The sequence below is a fragment of the Fukomys damarensis genome, unplaced genomic scaffold (assembly GCF_012274545.1).
Source record: "Fukomys damarensis isolate Sample0158 unplaced genomic scaffold, DMR_v1.0_HiC HiC_scaffold_16, whole genome shotgun sequence".
Classification (NCBI taxonomy): domain Eukaryota; kingdom Metazoa; phylum Chordata; class Mammalia; order Rodentia; family Bathyergidae; genus Fukomys; species Fukomys damarensis.
In genome coordinates, this window is record NW_022900928.1 from 21655360 (window position 1) to 21672594 (window position 17235).

A 17235-nucleotide genomic window follows, 5' to 3' on the forward strand; every position below is an offset into this window, starting at 1 on the left:
AAATAAAAAAAAAAAAAAAAAAAGAAAAGCAAAACAAAAAAACAAAGGAAATCTTCATTTTCTTCCATGCAGCAGTCAACACTTGCATGTGTGCACAACACATGCACACACACGCTCGCACGCACACACACACGAACATTTACCTCCAGGGAGGAACAAATGGACGTGATATCATTTCATTGCCTCAACCCAATCAGAGGCAGATTCAGAGAAATGTTTCCTGTGTAACCTCAAATTGAGTGCTTCCTAAAAATTTTAACTCAAAGAGCACCTCTGAAAAGAAAAGAGTAACAGCAAGGGTTATTTATTGTTGAAGCTGGCTGATGGGTAAGAGGATTTATCATACTATTCCCTCTACCTTAGTATATCCTGGAGTTGTTGTTGTTGTTGTTTTAATTTAAAATTAAAAAGAAAAACCCATCCAATAGAGCTCTGGGCTTCTTGGAGGGTAGGGAAGGTAGTACATAAAATGCCACCTTTCCTTGCAGCAGAACTGAGATTCAAAACCTAAATTCCTGATGACTCATCTGGTACTCTTTCTACAGTGTCATTCAGACTCCCTGAACAGGTTCTAATATCCAACAACCTCCCACCCGCCATAGCTGGGAATATCATCACCTCTCAAACTGCAACGACTGCCTTCCCTGGTTCCTACCTCTGGCCAAATCCATCCTCCCAAATACAGGCAGAGCAGGTCCCATAGAGTTAGGACATCACTCCCTGGCTCCTAAACATTCCACAGCTGGCTCCCCATGGCTTCTAGAGAAAAAAGTCTCATTTTGCAGTGAAGCCAAAATTCTCCAACATGGCTCACTTTCCAGCTATACATCTCAGCAAGCTGAGTCCCAGCCACACTGCACCACTTCCCACCTCCAAATCAGGAAGGCCTTCCCGTCCATTTTCTCCACTTCATCCATTTACATACTTGCAAGTCTCACCCATTCTAAGGCCTTATCCATATGCACGACCTCCACAAGGCCTTTCCTGACATCACAATCTTCAGTCCCTGAAGATGCTAGATGACTCCATTCTCTGCTCCTGTCTTACCTGGATCTGACTGTGTTTATATTATTTCTAAGAATGATAGCAACATTATTTCTCTACGTATCTCAGGGCCCAGCACAGAACCAGACACAGGTAGATAGTGAGTGTTTATCTCAGCAGAGAGAGAAGGGAGAAGGCATGTGACTTTGGCCAGCATTTTGAAACAAGGGTTGCTGGTTGCAGCCTGATATTCAGAGGAAAGGGGAACTTGGCTGTGCTTGGGCTTGGCATGAGCAGGAGACAAATGATGAATGCAAATAACTCCCAAAGCACAAACAAGAGCAAAGGATGTAGCTTCCCCTGACAGATGATAAAACCAGGCCTTTCTCCTCATTCCATTATTTTAGAATGCTAAGCAACAAGAAAAAACAGGTCTGAATTGGCATGCTTTCTCTATTATATTAGAGTATTTAGGGGCTCATGCAAAATTTTAGTCTGCAGCAGGCTACCTCCTACGAGCCTCTCTAGCTGCCCACAGGAGGTCTGGCCTCAGAATTTGGCAGACTGTAGGTAAATACTAATTGAATTAATCAAAATTTATTCAGTATTTTTAAACTTCATTTCAACACTTGTTGAATAATTTAATTTTGATTCAGTGCAATGGTTTTCCTTTTGGATTAAAAAAATAATAAACAGAGCTGAGTGCAGTGACACATATCTATAGTTCCAGCTTCTTGGGAGGCTGAGGATAGAGGATCTGATCCTTTGGATTCAGGAGTTTGAGAGCAGCCTAGGAACACCTCAAGGCCCAGTCTCAAAAACAGATTAAAAACACTAGCAGGAAACCAAAGAATTTCCTTAAAGTCTAGCCTGTGTGTGCTGTCTTCAACAGCCAGTTTCTGCCTCTGTCAGAAGGAAAAGCCAGTTAGTCGGTGTTGCAGCTGTGCCTTCACTGGAAGGCAGAGAACCACATGGGAGCCAGATGAAGACACTGGGCAGAACCCACTGCTGCCAGAGGGCCAGGCCCAGCCCCACGCTTTTCTAGGTTAAGCCTCTCCATAAGGACAATCAAGTTTCTCCTATGGGCTAGGCTGTCTACTGTCCTCTTCTGGTCCTCAGCTTGGCAGGACCAGCAGTGAGTGCCTCTCTGTCTTTCATCATGACACTGAACCTGTTCACTGAGAATTTTGGAAACACCCTCTTATGGGCCGAATTGTGTCCCCTCAAACTGATACACTGAACTCCTAACCTCAGAATGAGACTATAGTTGCAAGGAAGGTCTTTAAAGAAGTAATTAAATTGGGGTAGGCCCTAATCCAAAATAACTGGTGTTACTGAAAAAGGTTAGGACACAGATAGGTACAAAGGAAGGACCATTGAAGACAAAGGGGGAAGATGGCCATCTGCAAGTCAAAGAGAAACCAACCCTGCTAATGCTTTGATCTTGGACTTCGGGGCTTTAGAAGTGTGAGAAAATGAGTTCCTTCTGCTTGAGCCTATGGTACTTTGTTTTGGCAGCCAAGGAGACTCATACAGGCACTCATCTGATCTTGGACAGACAGCTGGGAAAAGCTAGAGGTAGAAGGCAGCCTCCTCTCCACAGCTGTTGGTTTTTGATCCACTGGTTGGTGTTTCCTCCCTCTTAGTCCAATGGAGATGCTTGCATGACATTCCCAGACATTAAATGACATCCAGGTAAGGACAGTTCTTTATATTTCTTTATCTAGTTCTTTATAAGTCAGTTCTCACACCTGGGGATGAAGACAATGTAGTCAGGCTAGACTTCACGATGCTGAGCAGAGGAAATCCTTACACCCCACAAAATGATCAGCTATTAAGCTGCATTCAAAGAACCCACCCTCTGTTCTTCAACCCAATTCAACAACTCTAGTATGTGAGTAGACGGAGGGAAGTGGGTAGAGGCTAGTCCCCTAACCTCAACGGGCCAGTCACAAGACACTTGTCACTCAGATCACTTCCCTCCCCCAGAGCTCTGAAGCCACAGGATGACTTACAGAATTCCCCCCAAAAAGTGATACAGTAATCCCCCTTTTGCACACATGCCACTGCACACCAAGAACAAGCCTATAGGAGACTTAACACTATATTAGGTAACCCCTTCTCTGGGGCTCAAACTTCCAGGAAGTTTGTGAGCTGAAGCCCAGGTGAATGGGAACCTCTGAAAATTTCCTGGGCCCTTCTCTCTGTTCTTCTTCACCAATTCCATAAATCAGAGCTTTATTTTTTTTTTTATAGAAGAGATCCAAACAGTCCTTCAGACTCAAAGGAGAAGCAAAAGGTGTAGAGATCTATATGACTCAAAAGAGCCACAAGAGTGTGGTAGTTCAGACAGCAATTCCCACATCCTATCTCAACCCAGCCTTGAACCTTCTGAGGTGTTTTTCGTACTAGTGAGGAGGGGTGTCTAACTCTAAAGAACAAGAGCTGCAGGTGCAGCAGAAAAAGTCCAGCTTTGTGGTAGTCCCTTCCAACTGCTGGTAGGTAACTTATAAACAACGCGAGTTTATTTCTCACAGTTCCCGAGGTTAAGAACTCCAAGATCCAGGCTCTATAAGATTCAGTGTATTATGAGGGCCCATGTTCCGATTCATAGATGGTGCTCTCTGGCGGTCCACTCACAGAGTGGAAAGGACTAGCTAGCACTCTCAACTCTCCTTTACAAAGTGATTAATCCCATTCACAAGGGCTCTACTTTCATGACCTAATCACCTTAAAATTCCATCCATCACCTTGGGGGTTAGGATTTAAACATAGAGAGTTTGGGAGCTCATAAACATTCAGATCCTAGCAAGGTCAGACTGACTTGAATTTAAATCTTAGCTGTATCATTCATTAAACAAATCATTTTTACCTTAGATAATATATATTAATATCTCAGGTATTACAGAATGGGTATTACACCTGCTTCATACAGAACTGATCAGTGCACTGAGACAAAGGACAGGATAAACTGTCCACTTAGCATTTGGCCCAGTAAATATGCAACATCCCACCTCTTTCCACGTAAAAGAACATATTCACTAACTACAGAATCCCAGAAGATAGACTTGATCAAGGCTCTTCTCTATGCGGTAAATGTTGGAACTGGGGGAAAAATATACGCTGTGGACTCCCTTTGAGAAGTGGCCAAGTCTCAATATAGGCAGACCATGAGGGTATAAGAGCTTAAACATAGTGTACATAGTGTGGGATTGTTGGGTCTCTTTAGCAGTACCTGGTAAAAGGACAGTGAGGTCAGGGCCATTGGGCCTTCCAGAACTGAAAATTTCCTATAGATCATAAGCCCACTTTTAAAACCCCTATGTACCTTCCTCAGTCATTTCCCTCAGAGCCTTATCAGGGGACCCTGCTTAAGAGCAGAGAATATTCCAAGTCTATGGTGCCCAGTGGCCATTTAGGGAAAGGTACAGAGACATCAGAGCTAGGCATATGGATTTGGAAAGCCCTAGACACAGAGGTTAAAGCTGAAGCTGGGTTCTGTGGAGACAAAGAGGAAAAGCACCAAGTGCTGACTGCATTTACAGCTGGCTTTGGCCTTGGAGCAGTAGGTCCCTGGCCCATACACTGGTCCTGAGCATGCCCAGATTAACTCCAGAGATGGCCTTGACAGAAGACAAATGAGTTGTGCTACTGTCAAAGAGAGACCTGAAAACTGTTTTTCGTGGACACCACATTCTAATAGAGACAACTATAGCAGATAGGCAGTCACACCAGGAGTTACTAGGGGAAAGTTTCCACACAGTGTTTAACAGTGACGTTATGAGACACGATTCACACAAGGTCATTGGATCCTTCTCATGAACACGATTCTTCATCAAATTATCACTTGATTTTAAAATTTCTTTCAAAATCGGTGATCATGACATTTGACAGGGGTCTGTGATACTGGAGTCATTCTTAATGGTCTTCACAGCACTTCTTTTCAGTAGGTGGAGCTCTCCCCAGTGAAATGTCCTGTTAATGTGAATCTTAAGTCACGGCAGTGCAGACACCACCCTATCTCTTCTCTCTGCAAAATCACTGCATCTTACTCAGTGGGGTGAGGCCTCCCCAGCTGGTCTTCTCAGAAGTTTGGAGCTGAGAGAAAGCTTCCTTTCAGAAAGCCTGAAGGACCAAGTCCACCCTGAGGACAAAAGCAAGGTGCAGTTTCCAGGCCAAACCTGGGTTTTGAGCTCCAAGAGGAGGGCCAAGCTGGACAGAAGATTGGGTGTTAGGCAGACCTGCTCAATAATAAGGACTGACTGGCTCTATAGGACATAGGATGATGTGAGCAGGCAGCCCCCACCAACACCTGTGCAGGGCCTGAACATGCCATCCATGGAAACAATGCTGTCCTTTCACACAGGTTTCCCAGCACCCCACTCCACACCCTTGCAAGGACAGGCTCTCAGCAAACACTCACAGAACTGCATTGGTTCCTCCTCTCCACCCCCACAGTCCCACCTGGGCCACAGGTTTCTCTGACTCTCATCCCTCACTGTACCTTTCCAACACTCTGGAGCACTGCTTTTGCTAAACATCCTTCAAGGATGATACTCTGGGGTCCCAAACAGGTGAGGTTGGTTGTAAATGACTTGTTATTAATGATAAAATAATTAAGGCTAAAAAGCATTTTGTATAAATTAGAGAATAGGGTTATCTAGTCCCATTTTAATATGTTTTCTTCAGTGGGGATAAAAATGAGGAATCAGCCAAGAATTCACAAACTGCCTATAGCAGTCAGAGATGAAAAGTTTCTATACACCATCTTACAGTTTTACAGAGACATATGTGTATACAAACAGGAACTGGGGCTGGGAGGTGCTTCACGTCCACCAAGGGTCTCTAGAAGGTTAATGTGGTCTCACAGGTGTTGACTAACCATTTTCTTGCCTCATCATGATTAAAAAAAAAAAAAAAAAAAAAAAGTCTTCCCTGTAATGGACTCTGAAGAATCTGGACTCTAACCATGGTGGCAAGATAGGTGGAAAAAACCTGAGTTTGGAGTTAGGTAGACTGAGCATAAATGTAATTTTGGTACTCACCAGCTATAGAACCTTGAGAGAGTCATGAATCTTACTGGAGTCTGTTACACTCCTCCCGACTTAAAGCTCATAAAGGCTGCTGTTGAGATTTAAGTGAGTATAGACAGACTCTGCGCCCAATGCCTGAGTCAGGGTTGGTATTTAATAAATGGTAATGGCCAATCTCTGGTGCCCTATCTCACCTCATTACTCCTTAGATCTAGCCAAATCTAAGCACTGAATTTTTTTCCTACACATGCCCCTTAATTTCCATTCCCCATGACTCTTTTTGTGTGGTTGTTCTCTCTGCCAATTTCCTTCACCTCCATAGAAAAGGGAGTCTCCAGCCTCTCTGTCTTTCCTCCAAGGCACAACTCAAAGGCCACTGATCAGCAGGCCCAACCTCCTCTTTCTCTGAGTACTATTTTTGTTAGTGGTTATTGAAGCCTGTTTTTAGTGAGGGGCACATTCTTTAAGTTCCATTCAGGTAAGGAGACAAGTCTTGTTCATCTCCTGTTCCTGCCACCATAGCTCTCAGGGAAGAGGATACTTAGAAAAGTATTTAGTGACCAAAATAATCAATGAGGCCATGGCCTATTAGCTGCAGAATACTCAGGAATTATGCTCTAAAAGGATGACAGTTTCTCTAGACCCAGCAGGCCACTTCTGATTCTAGGGCTGCCAGGCTCCCTCTCTGCCACCAGACCAGGATATCCTAGCCTTCAGACATCCACGTGGCTTAACCACAAAGCTCTCCATCTTCCCATCAACTGCACCCCACCCAAAACCTCAGCATACTTGAAGAAAGCCCTAGTGCCCACAACCCTTCCCTGCCTCCTCCTGGGGCTGGAACCTTGCACTGTGGCCCAGGCTGCAAGTCAGACTCTGCATTGCTTTCATCAATGCTCTTCTGAATCATTCCATTTTATGCCCATCATCTATTGGATGCTGTGAGCCCAGTGTCTCAGACCACACAGCCCCCCTTCATTTCTGTACCTGCCATACTGCTATGGTTTATGTCAAGATATCCTCCCAAAGCCTCATGTGGTCATAAGCAAGCCTTTTGGATGTGGCTGGATCTGGCTGTGTCATACTGGGATCAAGGGTATGTGATTACTAAATCAGTCCACAGATTGTTTTGGCATAGTTCTGGATTAAGGGTGGATTAAGGGTGGCCCACCATGGGTGTGAGTGCTATCCACCCTAAGGTCGGTGGACTGGAAAAGATGCAAGGCATACAAAGAGGGCCACAGGTCGCTTGTCACTTGTTTGATGCTTGTTTCTGTCTGCCTGCCCTGTTTGCCATGGACCGTTTCTCCTCTGTGATGCCCTCTACCATACTACCCTGCCTTGGAGCCAGCCAACTATGAACTGTGAAGCCTCTACAAATTCTGAGCTAAATAAACATCTCCTCCTTTCACTTATAGGTGTTGGGTACTTTGTCTCAGCAATGAGAAGAGTAACTAAGACACATATTCTCCTGGATGCTAGGAGCCCAATGCCTAAGACCACATGCTCTGGCTCTCCGGGTGCCAAGATGCTATATTCTTAGTCTTTGCAGGGTGGTCCATGAATCCGCAAGAGCCTTCAATTTCTAGTCTAGTGATTAGTCCAAAGGAGGCGGCAGAGAATACAGACAGTACATCACTTCCTGAGGATCATAGCCTCAGAGTTTCAACCCAAAAAGGCATTTCCTCTCTCCTGACCCATCATTAAGTGGGCTGTTCAGCCTGTGACTTGGGATTGGGGAGCTTCTACACAGCTGCCTTTCTCTAGCCTCACATCCTCACTCCACCCCACATTTGCCTTAAGTCATTGCTGCTCTGAAGTTATTAATTATTCTCCATCATGACAGGATAAAGTCCAGCTTCTTAGCTTGGCACTCAAGCCCACCATCTATAGTCCCACACTGTTCAACTTTTAACACTATGGGAGGGGCCGGGGATTTAGCTCTGTGATGCTGCTGCCTGCTTTGCAAGCACAAGGTCCCAAGTTTGAGCCCCGGTACCAAAACAAACAAACAAACAATGGGAGGACTCTAGGTAAGTTTCCTCATTATTTCTTTATCTGTTTGCTCAATTACATAAGAGAAGCCCATGCCCTTTAACCCATGGCATTTGATTGATCAGAGAGCCTTAGGTATTCTCTTCCTTCACACCTGCTCTAGAACCACATGTGTTCTAACTCCTTAGGACCCGGTTCCCACACTCCCAATTAGTTGATTCACAAAGCCTGTTCTGTAAAAGTCCTGCAGTTCTTTTAGTTATGCATATAATCATTCAGCACAACCCGCCTCCCATGTTATTTCACAAACTCCTAGTCATTACCACCTGAGCAATAAATACCCTTTTCAAATACCCTCCAATACATGCTCCAAGACAACTGCTCAGCTGTAGAGACAAACTTGGGCTATGGAATGTTTATGGCATCATCTCACACTAAAATCTGCCTCCTCTTTAATTCCCTCAACCTTCACTACTGTGGCTCCTCAACTCTGCCCTCTGAGCAATAATTCCCATACCCACAGGAAAATAGCAGCTACATCCCTGTGTCTTCCTGTCTGTTCTTAGATTCTGCCAGGGCTTTGCAGCCTCTGGGATCCCTCTCCCACTTGCCTTAGGTATGACCAGTCCTGACCAATGCAGGGAAAAGATCCCTTACCAAGCCTAAACTCAGGATTTCTATTACTATAGCCAAGCTTAGCCAATTTGTGTGGGCTTTCCACATGGACTCATAGGACACACACAAATTGATTTTGGGAGCCAAGGGGCAGGACTCTGCACTTACCTGCCACATCTCATTGAGCTGGTGTAGGCTCTGAGCTCTCTCCGTGTACTGCCCCTATCCTGCATGTTAGTGACCAGCCCTCTGAAACCAGGTTACTACCCATCCTGCCATGCACTTCTACCTCCTGGGCTTTCTGCTCACTATGGCTACCCTTTCAGTGCCCAGACAATACTACTCCCCATGGATAGCTCAGGATAAACCCTCTGTATGAGGGTTTTTTTTGACAGGGCTCCCTGAGAAGAGAAAAGTAATAATGACAGTACCGTTTGGGTGTCTATGATGTGCTCAGCAGTGTAATCAATGATGCTGATTGCATCGTCTCATTTAATCACAGTGGGTCTGTTACTGTTTAAACGTAAAGCTCAGAGAGGTGAAAAGACTTGCCCAAGCCAGCAACAGCAACATGGAGGACTGTCTAATTCACAGCCCCCATTCTAGAGCTACCAGGGTCCTCAAGTGTCAGGGAGGTCAAGCCCTAATGGTAGAGAAAACCTGTTGCCCACCAGGAAGGAATGGGGTAGGGAGCAGGAGGAGTCAGTTTCCTCCTCTCCAGAAGCAGGACAATAATGCCCACCCTGGAAATTGTGCAGCACCAGTGCTCAAATCTGTTGTTGCTGTTACTAGGTGAGCAACGCTGTGCTGAGGAACCAGATGTCTTGGCCACCGGAGGAGCTTTTGTAATAAAGCTTTTTCGTGACATCCAGGCAAGATTAGTGTCAGAGCCGAGAACTGTTGCTTTAATCTCATAAAATGTTGAAGAACTGCCATTCCCACCAAAATCATGCTCTAATTTCTGACCTATCCCCATGCCAATCCACTCCCCATTATCCCCTCTCCCCTTGCATGCCTGGGGTGCTCACAGAATTTGGAATTTTAAACCCTGTTTATGAGTTTGATGCCGACATCCCTGTGCCTGGGACAGTCCCATCTTCCCAGGGTCCATGTAGTTTAGCACTTATCTTCCTCCTCCCGTCACTCTCAAAAGCATCCATATGGACAATAAATAAGATTAAATCAAATGATTTCGAACTTTCAAAAATCTATTTCCCAGCACTAGGGGTGTAGCTCAGTGATACAGCACTTCCCTAGCACACACAAAGTCCTGGGTTTGATTCCCAACATTGAAAAGATATATGTTTCCTTCTCATAAAAGGGAATAACATCCCTAACTCATGAGACAAACCCTTTATCAAAGCTTCCAACATGAAACTAGGTATGGTGCATGCCTATTATCCCAGCTTTTGGGAAGTTGACGTGGGAGGATCACATGAGTGAAGGCCAGCCTGGGCAACTCAGTGAAACCAAAAGAAAAAAAAAAGGAAGAAGAAGAAACAAGCTGGAGGTTCCACTCTCTTCACATCTCTAGATCGCTGGAGAGTTTTCTGTGAGGCCTGATAACTCCACTGTTGCATGAAGCTATCGAGCATTGAGCTAGCTACTTGTCCAAAACACCTCTTTGATTTAGGGGAAACAAGGCCTTGCATAGGAAGAAGGAACCTGTTATCCTTGAGGGAAGTTGTCCTGGACACAAGCAACATCTTCTTAGTTTGATCTGCTGCTCTGCCCTTGTCTGTTTCATTAGTCCCTACAAGAGATCTCTTGCTCCCTACACCTCTCTCAGTCTGTCACACACACACACACACGCGCGCGCGCGTGCACACACACACACACACACAGTCATGGTTGTCAACCAAGGGGATCCTTACGGCAGGGTTCTCTGAGTCTTTCTGGCAGGAATAAGTTAAAGAAGTTTGCTAAGAAGATGTCTTGGGACAAATACTGCCATCACAGGAATGGCCCTTCAGCTCAAAGTGGTCCCTGCCCAGCCAGAGAAATCCAGCTACATGTAACTGGTACACAACTTTACCCAAAGAGCTGGGACAGTAGATCTGATTGTCCCACTGAATACCCTCCCAGCAATCAATAAGCATTGCCTATCCTTAAGCAGGCAGAAAAACCTTGGGATTTAGATCACTCTTTCCCTATACCATCCTCATGCCCAGAGAGAAACAAATATAATCAAAGCACAGTCCGCTGGAAATGCCACAGCAGCTGTAGGCCAGGGGAGAGGCCCTGGAGGATCTATTTCCCACAGCTGTACCTGGGTTAACTAATCTCTCTCTAGAGATTTGTTAACAGCTTCTCCACCCACCTACCTCTGCATAAGACATACTTAAGCTTTGGGTAACCAAATTCTCAAGTTTGCAATTTATGTCTGTACCTGTTGCTTTACCATGAGAGGGGTGTGTGTGTGTGTGTGTGTGTGTGTGTGTGTGTGTGTACACATATAACCTCAGAAGAAGATAAGGTAGAATTTGCAGCTTAGAAGCCAGGCATGGTGGGACATGCTTATGGGAGCCTGAGACAGGAGGACTGCAAATTCAAGACCAGCCTGGGCAACTTACTGAGACCAAGTCCCCAAATTAAAAAAAATAAAACAGGCTGACAATGTAGCTCAATGTCCAGACCCCTAGTGCTACACACACACACACACACACACACACACACACAGCTACAAATCAATGGAGTTTTCCCTCAAAGTTGAATCCCAATATTCCATGAATAATTGGTCAAGTGATAATGTAAATATTTCTCATGCATTAACCCATCACTGCCTTAGCAAACTGAAGTGACCACTGTGTTAGGGTCCCTGACAAAGGCAAGATTTCATGCTGGAAGGTTGCAGTGTGCAAAGTTTGGCTGGGCAGAAAGGTACACAAAGGAAAGATGAAGAAGAGAGGGAAACTCCAGCCTCAGCCAGTCTCTCGGCAGTAGTGCAGAGTCTAGACAAAATCCTGTCTTGTAAATGACAGGTGTGGCCCTCAGTCATTTGGATCCCTGCCTCTGGCCCTATACAGACCCCTAGCTGGAGAAACTCCTGATGGCTCCTTCCTACTCCTATCCCCATAACTTCTTACAAACTGGCTGATGTATTCCTAAAATTTGTCTGAGTGGACAAAGGTGTTTAGACAGTGGAATACAGCTTTCCATGGAATAGGCAAATTCGATGGTGGTTTCAACGCCCCCAAAATTCAGTAAATACACATGCATCATATTGAACATAACAGGTATAAAGTTCTGACAGTATAAAAGCACTCTCAACCTCATCAACCCCATATATAGTACCTCATGGGCTTTCAGGCCCCGCTGGCACTTTGTGCTAGCAGATATTCCTTGAGTCTTTGACCTTTGTGACACCAATTTAGCTGTTCCACAGATTCAATTCACCCCAATCTGGTCTCATTTCCATTTTGCCTGATGCAATCTCCATCTGGTCCGTCTGGTAGCTTCCTCTGGCCAAGCTCACTGTGCTACATGGTAGAATCCCTGACCAGGAGGCCTGGGTTCTGCCACCAAGAGCTGGGAGACCTTGGGCAGGTTCTTTGAGTTTCATCATCCTCTTGGGTAAAAATGTAAAGAGGGGAGAGCACATACAGAGCAAGCAAGAGGGCCAGGGATTTAGCTCAGTGGTTCGGTGGCCTGCCTTGCAAGTGCAAGGACCCGAGTTCAATCCCCAGTACCAAAACAAAACAAAACAAAACAAAATAAATCAAAAAACAGAGCAAGCAAGAAAGTACCCAAAAATCCCTTCTGATTCCAAAAGGAATCAATGCCCCTCTTTTCCCTTCTCCCTTCCAAGAAGTTCCTCCGTGCTCTCATACTACTCACAATTGCTTCATTCTTCTCCAGCAAATTAGCACAAAATGTCAATGTCCAATTTGACTCTCTTCTGTCTCCCTCAAATCCAATCAGTCACCAAATCCTGCTGGCAAGCTTACTTCCATCTGTTCCCTCCTCTCTATTGCTATTGCCTTGATTTAAGCTCTGATCTATTTCCATGGGTATCTCCAATAGCTTGTCCTCACTGAAGGCCATTTCTGTCCCTCCATCCTGCCCTCTGAAGACCAGAATCCCCCTGATGGTTTTCATCGTACCTTTCCCATATTCAAAAATCTTGAATATCATAAGAATAAAATGTAAATTCTTTGGCTCCACCTTTCAGAAGGTCCTGCTGAGGCTCCAGCCTCTCCTCTCCCATTGTTCCCACCTTACCTCAAGTCCCTCACTAAATGCACCCCACTCCTCTTTGGGCCTGTTCTCCCCAATCTTCCCTCACCTCCCACACAAAATGACCCATCCCTTTCCCTCTTTATTATTTATCCCAAAGCCAGCTACATGGTAGAACCATAAATTCTTCCTGAATATCTGCAAAGTATGCGGCTGGACACAAGAGTTGATGCAGCTCAGAGCATGGAAAGGAACATGCAAATAGGCACTGAGTAGAACCACAGAGATCTGAATTTGTGATCCATATATACAAGAAGAATAAAAAGACTGGAGGGTGAGCAGGTTTCACAGGTTTGATTCACATCCTGAAGGATTAGTAAGAGTTTGTCTATCCTGAGCAGACCTAGGATGTCTGCTCCAGACACCTTGGAAGTGTAAGTGGTATGTACAAAGGCAAAGTGCATCAGCCGGGCATGGTGGCACACGCCTGTAATCCCAGCACTCAGGAGGCTGAGGCAGGAGGATCACTGTGAGTTCGAGACCAGCCTGGGCTACACAGCGAGTTCCAGGGCAGTCTGAACTACATAGAGAGACCCTGTCTCAAAAAACAAAGAAGATCACAAGAATAGAAATTGTTGATGTCCTCAGTTTGGGAAACATGGAGATGGAGATGAAAAGCAAAATTAGGGCCAGCTTCTACATAGCCTGGAAGATCTTACAAATATGCTAATCTATCCCAGGGATAGCAAACCTTGTAGAGACCAAGTACCAGACTGCAACCCAAAACCCACTGATTTATTACAAAGTACCAACACTGCAATTAAGCCTGAATACTGAGTCTCTAGTTTAGAAAACACAGCTCTCACATTAACTTTAAAGAAAAAACACCAACATGTATGCCATGGGTTTGCCATCAGTGCTCTATCCTATCAAAGAGGTCATCCTATCCCATTGGTATCTACAGATGTGCTAGAGGCCAAGATTACCACACAGTGTGGAATAGGGTAGTGAGGTTTTTGCACTACTTATGCTCAGCTCTAAGTGTACATAAATGTATATGTATGCATGTTACAGAGATACAGAGGAGATGAAGGCAAGGATTTCCACGGAGCACTGAACTGATGAAGTTAAGGCCATTAGAAATTGTCAATTTGCTAAAGATACAGCTCAGAGTAGGTAGCACCTGGGCACTTTAGAGGCCTTAAAGAGATCTGGGCCTAAAGCTCAATAGATCGTTCCAGGGCAGAATCTCTGTGATGTGTGGAGGTAAGACTGGGCTTGGGGAAACCCACAAATTCCAACAGGTCTGCCTTTAAGAGTGCGTAAGGATGAGGTGGTGGTGCTCAGCTACTCTAGAGACTAAGGCAAGAGGACTGTAAGTTTGAGCCCAGCCTAAACAATTAGGCAAGATCCTGTACCAAAATTTAAAAAGCTAGGATGTAGCTCAGTGCAAAGGACCTGAGTTCAATCCGCAGTACCACACACATTAAAAAAAAAAAAAAAAGTCTATAAGGGATTATGAGGATATAGCTCAACTTTCAGCCTTCCTAGGTTCTGTGAAAACAGGGTAATGTAGATGCCATCAAGTACTAAAACAAAAACAAAACAAAAAATGATACTAAAACACATAAAGGCCAAGGAAAGTGGAACTCTCTTAAGGAAAGAGGAAGCAGGAAAACAGTGACTCAGGAAAAACAAAGCTGCCAGAAGTTTCAGCCTACATATGCCCTAACCAAGTGGCAATGACTATCACATCTCAAATGGGGGTGTATGATCTGTGGGACTTAATAAATATTTAAATACCTTGTCTGTTGTGTCTGTTTTAACTCTTCCTTATATTTTCAATTAGGGGATCAACAAGAGGATTTTAAGCAGGAGAGCATCATGAAAAGATTTATATATCATGGGGGAAGAAAAATCTAACGGTCAGTTTTAAAAACGTTCCAAGCATTAACGTCTAAACAGTGTACCAAACACCATGACCAAAGCCGAGTTTTCCCAAAATTGTTTTCCCCTTCTTTATTATCCTGTCCGATCAGTCTACAGTAGACTGAGACTGACATCTCCCATTACTTAGCGCCCTGTCCTACAAATTCTGTCTTTCCAGGGTCTCTTCTACCTGACCCAAATTCACTTTTCAGGCCCACAGTAAAGTCGCACCTACCATCTGTACCCTGCCCATCCTTCCAGACTCCTAACTGGCCTCCAAGGCCCAGTGTCACTGCCTCCCAAACACTGAGTCCACTACACCCTTTCCATCTGGCAGTTAGAAGAACCACCAGGGGGAACTTTATAAAAATATCCCAGACCTACTAAATATGAATAGTTTACAAAGCTCCCCAGGCAATCCTGAAGCACAACTAGTTTGCTAAATTACTCTACATCCTTGCCACACATGGTGATGTGACAAGCACCCTCCCTGCCAAATTAGAAATGCAGAAAGCCAGGCCCCACACCTGACCTTAAAGTCTACATGTGAGCACGATCCTCGCGGAGTTGGACTTGCTGAGGTTTGAGAAGCTCTGCTCTAGTGTTGAACCAATCATTCCACAAATATTTACTGGATTTTCTGTCAGACAGGGAGTTGGAAGAGTCAAGGTCTCTCTGATATCGACTCCCATTCCCCACACTGTCCCTTCAGACGAAGTCCACACTTCTGTCCCAGTCCTTTATGACCAGCTGGGACCAGACCGTGTTCTGTCCTAACCATCAGCTCATTGTCCACCACCCACCATAGCAGCCAACCTGGACGACTGGCTAATTCCTAAGGCTAATCCATGCCTGCCTGTCTACACACCTCTCACAGCCCAGGTTACCTTCATGCCACCACCTGGAGAAACTCAAGAGAAATCCTGCGAGGCTTATCACATGCATCGCCCCTTTAAAAAAAATTATCCAGACTCTTCCTGCTCAGAGGAAAGAGGAATTTCCACAACTTTGTTCCTACCCCCGCGTCATTTATATCATTCCCATTAGTCTTACAGTCATAATGCATTTGCCTTAGCTATCCCAGTGAAGAACAGACTACTGACACTATCCCAGTAGCCAATAAGCTAGTGACTAGCACATCACTAAATCTCAAAGCAACACGACTAGCAATAATTAAAATGTGTTGTAGAAGGGCTGGGATGTAGCTCAGTGGTAGAATCTTGCTTAGAATGTGCAAGACCCTGGAACCAGCACCTCAGCAACAACAAAAAGTGAAATAAAATCTCATATGGATGCAATAGTGAAAGCCTCACTAATCTCCCTTATCTCCTCATTCATTGTGCTTTAAGTATGTAAGTAGAATATCCATATTTAAACTCAATATTCACTCAAATGAGCTTTCTTTAGCCCACGAGAATTAACTTTAAATCAAATAATATTTAGTATTTTCCTCCTACCAATAATCCAAAACCGAAGGCTGAATTATATTTATGACTATATGGATATGAATATATGAAAATTAGTAGAAAATAGTCTGAAAATTATTTGTCTATGATCAACTACCTTTCTGAAATTGAATATTTAACTTTACAATGAACACCATAAAATCTGTAAACGCATCAGTTTTGTATTACAACCGATCAAGTAAGGATGGAGGAGGGAGAAGAGAGAAACAGGAGGTAGACTAAAATATGAAAAGGGAAAGATCTATACCAAATATCCAGGTGTTCTAAGTTAGACTTGCACTGAATAGAAAGTGTATTTGAGCCCTACTCAAAACTTGAAAGTTCTGGTCTTTAAATATTTAATCTTATTTTCAGTAAAAAAAAGTCTGGAATCTGTAGAGGAGGAGGACCCACTTTTAAACAGGACCATCCCTCTTGCAGCCTGACCTTTTGAAAAGTACACTGCGATTTTGCATTAATAGCATGGGACGCACGCACTGTTGAACAGATTTGCCTGAGCGATGTCTTAAAGCTTCCACACCACCTTGGGCTCTTTAGTTTTCGCTGCTCCAGGAGCGGAGCTGGGTCGTCCATATCCACCCAGAACTCCAGGGTGCACAACCGCCAGCGTCACAAGCGCCACACCGGCACCTGTAGACCGCGGTCGGCCCGCGGGCCCCCGGAAAGTTAAGAGTGGAGATTCCAAGCAAGCCCACAGGATTTACCCACCCTCTTCTTAGTCTTCTGAGCAGTAAAGGGGGTGAGGTCCCCGACCTCGCGCCTGGGACCAGCTCCCGGTCTGAAGATCACTGACTGACCCCCAGGACCCCTGTGGTTCTTGCACCTGGGGTCTGGGTTCCCCGGGCAATGCCGCTGTCGGAAGCCCAGTATGGACACTGGCGAGTCCCGGGGCATCGGGGAAGCCCACTGACCTGAATGCGGGGCAGTGGCTCCGGTCCGGGCGGCTCAGGTGTGTGGGCCGCTTGCGTGCCCCTCCCACCTCCGACCATCAGAGACGAGAAGCCAGCACAGGTCACCGGCCACGACCAACTGCCGAG

The 17235-nt window shown here is 45.0% G+C and overlaps 1 protein-coding gene across 7 annotated transcripts in view; it reads right to left on the reverse strand.

Annotated features, from left to right (window-relative positions):
- The window catches only part of Ppfibp2 (PPFIA binding protein 2), a 152952-nt gene that overhangs the window by 134665 nt on the left and 1052 nt on the right, over positions 1–17235 (reverse strand). For 4 of the 7 annotated variants that reach the window (XM_010615962.3, XM_010615954.3, XM_010615960.3 and 1 more), the window contains exon 1: positions 17110–17229. The exons of 2 other annotated variants lie outside the window; for them this stretch is intronic. The gene's annotated coding sequence lies outside the window, so the exon portion shown is untranslated. Of the gene's footprint in view, positions 1–16624; positions 16647–17109; positions 17230–17235 lie in introns of those variants that run through there. One more of the 7 variants, XM_010615957.3, reaches the window with a different exon arrangement.